Source organism: Microcaecilia unicolor, unplaced genomic scaffold (assembly GCF_901765095.1).
Source record: "Microcaecilia unicolor unplaced genomic scaffold, aMicUni1.1, whole genome shotgun sequence".
Lineage (NCBI taxonomy): Eukaryota > Metazoa > Chordata > Amphibia > Gymnophiona > Siphonopidae > Microcaecilia > Microcaecilia unicolor.
In genome coordinates, this window is record NW_021963333.1 from 8,440 (window position 1) to 15,152 (window position 6,713).

The following is a 6,713-nucleotide window of genomic DNA, read 5'->3' on the forward strand; positions in this document are numbered from 1 at the left end:
AAAAAGCTTGACTGTTTCGCTCACGCAAGGAGCTAAGTACCTGACAAAGAAAATAAAGTCACCAGGACCAGATGGTACATATCCCAGAGCACTGAAAAATGAACTTGCAGAACTGTTAGTAATATGTAATTTATCTTTAAAATCAAGCATGGTACAGAAGATTGGAGGGTGGCCAACGTAACGCCGATTTTGAAAAAGGGTTCCAGAGGTGATCTGGGAAATTACAGACCAGTGAGCCCGACGTCAGTGCCGGGCAAAATGGTAGAGACTATTATAAAGAACAAAATTACAGAGTATATTTAAAAGCATGGATTAATGAGACAAAGCCAACACAGATTTAGTGAAGGGAAATCTTGCCTCACCAATCTACATTTCTTTGAAGGGGATGAACAAACATGTGGATAAAGGAGAGTTGGTCGATATTGCATATCTGGATTTTCAAAAGGCATTTGACAAAGTACCTTATGAAGGACTCCAGAGGAAATTGTAAAGTCATGGGATAGGAGGTAGAGTTCTATCGTGGATTAAAAATGGTTAAAAGACAGAAAACAGAGAGTAGGGTTAAATGGTCAGTATTCTCAATGGAGAAGGGTAGATAGTGGGGTTCCCCAGGGTCTGTGCTGGGATAGCTGCTTTTAATATTTATAAATGATTTAGAGATGGGAGTTACTAGTGAGGTAATTAAATTTGCCGACACAAAGTTATACAAAGTTGTTAAATCGCAAGAGGATTGTGAAAAATTGCAAGATGACCTTATGAGACTGGGCAACTGGGCATCTAAAATGGCACAAGATGTTTAATGTGAGCAAGTGCAAAGTGATGCATGTGGGAAAGAGGAAACTGAACTATAGCTACATGATGCAAGGTTCCATGTTAGAAGTCACCGACCAGGTAAAGGATCTAGGAGTAATCATTGACAATACTTTGAAACCTTTTGCTCAGTGTGCTGCGGCAGCAAAGAAAGCAAACAGAATGTTAGGTACTATTAGAAAAGGAATAGAAAATAAAATTAAGAATGTTATGACGACTGTATCGCTCCATGGTGCAACCACACCTTGAATACTGTGTGCAATTCTGGTTACTGCATCTCAAAAAAGATATAGTGGAATTAGAAAGTACAGAGAAGGGCAACAAAAATGATAAAGGGTTTAGGACAACTTCCCTATGAGGAAAGACTGAAATGGCTCGGGCTCTTCAGCTTGGAGAAAAGACTGCTGAGGGGATATAATAGAGGTATATAAAATACTGAGTGGAACGGGTAGACATGAATCGCTTGTTCACTCTTTTCAAAAATACTAGCACTATGGGGCACACAATGAAGCTACAAAGTAATAAATATAAAACAAATCTGAGAAAATATTTCTTGACTCCAATTTGTAATTAAACTCTGGAATTCGTTGCTAGAGTATGTGATGAAAGCAGTAAGCTTAGTGGGGTTTAAAAAAAGGTTTGGATAGCTACCTAAAAGAAAAGTCCATAAGCCATTATTAAAATGGAGTTGGGAAAATCCACTGCTTATTTCGGGGATAAGCAGTATAAAATATATTGTACTGTTTTGGGATCCTGCCAGATACTTGTGACCTGGATTGGCCAGTGCTAGAAACAGGATACTGGACTTGATGGACCCTCAGTCTGTCCCAGGATGGCAACATTTAAAACTCCATAACATGGAAAATCCAAATAATTGAATACAAAACTGATAAGTGAATACACACTAAATAATAAAAAAAATATATATATGGATCCTCTGGAATGAATTTAGAATATCAACCTTTGCTTTCATCTCCATTAGTGTTGCCACTGGAATGCATATAGAATATCAAGCCTCATTTTCATTTCCTTTTTTAAAAAGCTTCATTGATTGATTAAAAAGCATTTTTAACTGTCTCGTGATTTTTTTTTATTTGCTTTTATTTGGCATGGCTTTTTACATGTCTGAATTTGTATCATTATGATTGAGGTCACATGACCTATGACCTGAATCCTCTTAAAGGATCTTTTCAGTTATTCATACCATTATACTGCTAGTCGCATTACTGAAAGCTGTGTGAGGCTGCCATCTCTTGGCACAGCCTGGTAAGAGCTTTTTCAATTTTTCACTGTATAACTTTGGTTGTTGTGATGAGAATTCATACATAATTTACATGGTGCTCTTTTTTTTTTTTAAGCTTTTTACCAAGCTGGGGGGGGGAGGGGTAGATAGATAAGACATATCTTAGAGGGATATATATACAATGCACTCCAGTTAAGTGCACGAAGGATAAGCGCATGCTCTGTTTAACTGCATGCCATACTTCGGTCCCGTTTTTGGCACCATCAATTTCTATGGGGACAAACTTCGGTTTAGCGCACCACTGATAAGTGCAAGATTCACTTATATGCACGGTTCAAGACTGCTCCTCTGCAGGAAAGACTCTGCATAAGTGCGCGCATGGAATATGGAAGCCGATTGGCGTGTGACAACCAACGAGATTTCAAATTTACTGCCTCTAACTGCCACAGGCAGAATAAGCGAAAGAATGTTAGGGTGTACACCGGGGTCGTCGTGGCGGAACTGTAAGAGTAACACTGGCTGAATGAATAGAAGTTCTTAAAAAATTAGAAAACAAAGTCAAGCATCTATTGCTAAAGAATATGGCGTCAATCCCAGCCAAATTTCACATGTCTTGAACTGCTTATGGAGAAAGCTAACCAGCTAGCTGAAAGTCTTAGACTAACTGAATTCAAAGTCACTGTTGGATGGTTGGAAAGATGGAAGGAGAGGAACAGCATAAAATTCAAGAAACAGCATGGTGAGAAACAAGACGCTGATGACTTTGGTGCTGAAAATTGGATTGTTTCAGTTCTTCCTACCATCTTGAACGAGTTTGCACCTCGTGACATTTTCAATGCTGACGAAAATGGTCTCTACTGGCGAGCGATTCCTGATGGAACACTTGCATTCAAACATGCCGAAACTACTGGAGGTAAAACATCGAAGGACCGACTGACAATCCTCCTTTGCTGCAATATGGATGGGAGTGAGAAGTTGAAACCCCTCAACACTGGAAAGAGCAAACAGCTCCGTTGCTTCAAGAAAGTTAAGTGACTTCCTGTGTCATACGAGGCTAATGCAAATTCATGGATGACTGGGGAAATTTGGAAGCAGTGGCTAAAAAAATTAGACACTAGAATGCGGGAACAAAAGCATCAGATTTGGCTGCTTTGTGATAATTGTGCTGCACACAGGGATGATGTCAGGCTGTCTAACATCAACGTGGTCTTCCTGCCACCAAACACTACCTCTCGGATCCAACCTATGGATCAGGACATAATAGCCAATTTCAAACAACATTATCAGGCTCTTGTGCTACGTCATCTGATGAGCGTTATGGATGACCAGAGTGGCAAGGCTAAACGTGCTGTTGTACTGGCTCGTAATTTATCACTGTTGGATTCCCTACATATGCAGAAAGAATCCTGAAATCATGTTACACAGGCAACCATTGTGAACTGCTACAAGTGGGCAAGCTTTGTTAAGGATGTGGAGAGTGACAAAACAGATGCAGCTGTTGCAAACGCGTCAGATGAAGAGGTTATTGACATCCCAGCCAGTGTTACTGAAGAGGAGTTCCATCGCTACGTAGCTGTTGATTACTATCTACAAACAGCTGAAGACAGCACTGCTGTCGAGATATGCACCTACACACAGGCAACAACGGCTAATGATGGAACAGATGAAGAAATGGAGCAGCGAGGCACATGCTGACGAAATTCAACAACCTCCTCCTGTCACTTTTGCAAGAGCGCTGGAGAGTCAACATCGTGCAGGCCTATCTGGAGGCCACTGGATGTCAGTGCTATGACAATTTTTACCATCTGGCAGACGTAGTCTATGGAACTCACAGACCCAAGAGTGTACAGAGGACTGTAACTGATTACTTCAAGTAACCCTGTCAGTTAACCGAGACTGTATACTGTACATATAATACAAACATATACACATACACACTTTATTATTGTGTGTATATTATTGTGTGCATTAATTTATTTTATGTCATTTATTTGGAATGACATTACAGTATTAGAAATTTGGTACTATTTACCAATACTAAATAATATATTTTATTTGTTGTCAGTTACTTTAGTCCCTGACGCAGCCCTTGCATGGATGAAACACGGCCAGCAGCTGGCTTTTTTTTTTTCTTAAATAAAGACCTCACATGAATTAAGTATTTCTCAAAGGACCTTTTCCTGTGTGATCTGCTTCTTTCATACTGATGTATTGGATCTTGTGGATCGCTTGCCCTGCTGTTTCCTTGTTGCAGTAAGGATATTTATGCATTTTATATTATTTAATAAAATTTATAAACTGCTTAATCCTCTGTCAATTGGACTACAGGGGAGAATGAAGCATTCACCAAATCTTGAACCTCTTCCCTGATGAAGATCTGAAACTTCACCATGTTGGTTGAGGTTCCTTTTATACTGAAAGCTGCTACCAGTTAAGTAAAAATTTTTTTGAAAAAAATCTTTAGACATTCAATAAGAGTTATGTGCAAGTATATGAAGGTTGAGCATTGGTGATAATTAAAGCCCATAGTGAATCAATGGATCAATGACGATTTGCACTTTACTGCCTGATGGAAGTTTGCTAAGCAGTACAGATGAAGCTAACTCTGAAGATCCTGTGATACCACATAATTAGTATATGTTACATGTTTACTACAGTGATGAAGTTGTTTGTGCCTGGGCCTGATTTTGAAATTTGGATAGCAAATATTAGCCCTGCACTGACTAATGAACTTAGATGGTCCTTTTTATGCGATTCATCTGTAATCTTGGACATATGTCCCATCATAATGTATATTGGACTTCAGCACAGTCTCTTCAGGATCCCCAATATTTCAGCGGCAGTAAGCTCACTGCAGAGAAGACAAGCAAAATGCCCCCCCCCCCCCCCGCCCCATTTCCCCACAATCAGCCAGAATGGATTTACTTTGTTCTGCCACTGCAGGGCATTATGGATGCCATGCCTCCAGGATCATGATGCAGCCCCTACACTGTTTGCAAAACTGATTCAGCACTTTTGAAGCCTCATAGCCAATGCCTCTTTTACATAATGCCAATACTAGAGGCACAAAGAGAGCAAAACAGAAGACATCTCCCCGAGTCACCTGAGTTGTACTGATGGTTGTGACCTGGGTCCTCAAAACATAATAGAACCCCCCAGTCAATGATGGGCAGTCCTCTCTATGGGCCAACTGCAAAATCCCATGCTCTTAGCATAGTGCACCAACAAGGATCACCACCAAAGCTTTCTGACCTTTGTTTGATGCCCATACTAATGGAGCAGAGTGCAATTGCACTGGGCGAGACTTGAACAAAATACTTTTCCTCCATATGCTCAAGTGTGAAGTAGAATGATGCTTCCTCAATGCAGAGGAATCACCCTCAACCAATGTAGCTTGAGAGCCCTTGGAGGTGAATACTACCGATGCTTATGGACCTGGACAGGCAGACTCTCTAAGGTTGTGAATGGTTTGCTTTGAGTGGTTATGAATCTTTGTCCTATATTTTAATGGCGTTCCATTTCATTTTATTGTACGACTACTATGTATTGTTCATTGCACTGATTTGCTGTGCAACTAGGGTGTTTTTATCAAATTTAACATACATATACCGCAAGGAGTCCATAAAGGAGGCCATGCGGTTAACAATTTTTTTAAATATGGTAATCAGGGAAGGAGACAAGAGGGAGGGGAGACAATGTCAAGGAGTAGAAGAACCAAAGGACTGAACGAACAAGATGAGTTTTGAGTAGTGTTTTGAATAGAAAGGTTCCATACGGATGCAAGAAGGAAGAGTTCCAGATGTTCGACCAAGGTAGCCAAAGCTAGTCTCACGAGAAACAGCTAAGTAGAAGGCAGGGAGGAACTGGACCATGAGTAGATTAGCGTTGGAAGAACTGAGGGAACGTGCTGGAACACAGGGAATAAAGAGAGAGTTGAGATATGCTAGAGCAGAAGGGAGATGCAATTTAAAAACGAAAGGATTAAATTAGGGGGCAAGGAGCCTCTCCATATGCTTGACAGTTAAGACGCCACCTAGATGTTATTAGGCATGTCACAGCTAATGATATCATGCCTATGCAGCAGACAAGGCTTTCTGGTATCTGACATGAAGCTACTGGCTTTTCAGTTTCTTGGATACTGGAAGAAAAACATCCACAGCACAAACCAAAGGCTTGAAGATAACATTTCAAAAATCAATACCAATACAATGCACAAAGGAAAAAAACAAAACAAAACTAAAAAACATTCTGGAAATGAAGCAGCAAAACCAAACTAGGCAATTTTCTGGATTAGTAAAGGAAAGAATATTTACACTTCAGGGAAGATAAAGACTTTACAGAAAACAAAACAAATATATACATAGAACTGATTGCCTAATGTGACAACAATGGCATAAGAACGTCTACACATGTTCAGCAGAACATTCCAGAAAGCTCTATAGCTTAACACTACCCTGAGACTCCATCAAATGTGAGCACTGCATAGTCTCCCTGCTCCTGAAGAAAGCTTTTTGAATTTTGCTAACAGCACACAAACACTTGATATAAATAAAAGACAAGCCAACTTTTTTTTTTTTTAAATAAGGAGCCTAAGTATTCCTAAACACTGTCCTACACGCTCGGAGGCATATTTTCAAAGCATTTAGCCTTCCAAAGTTCC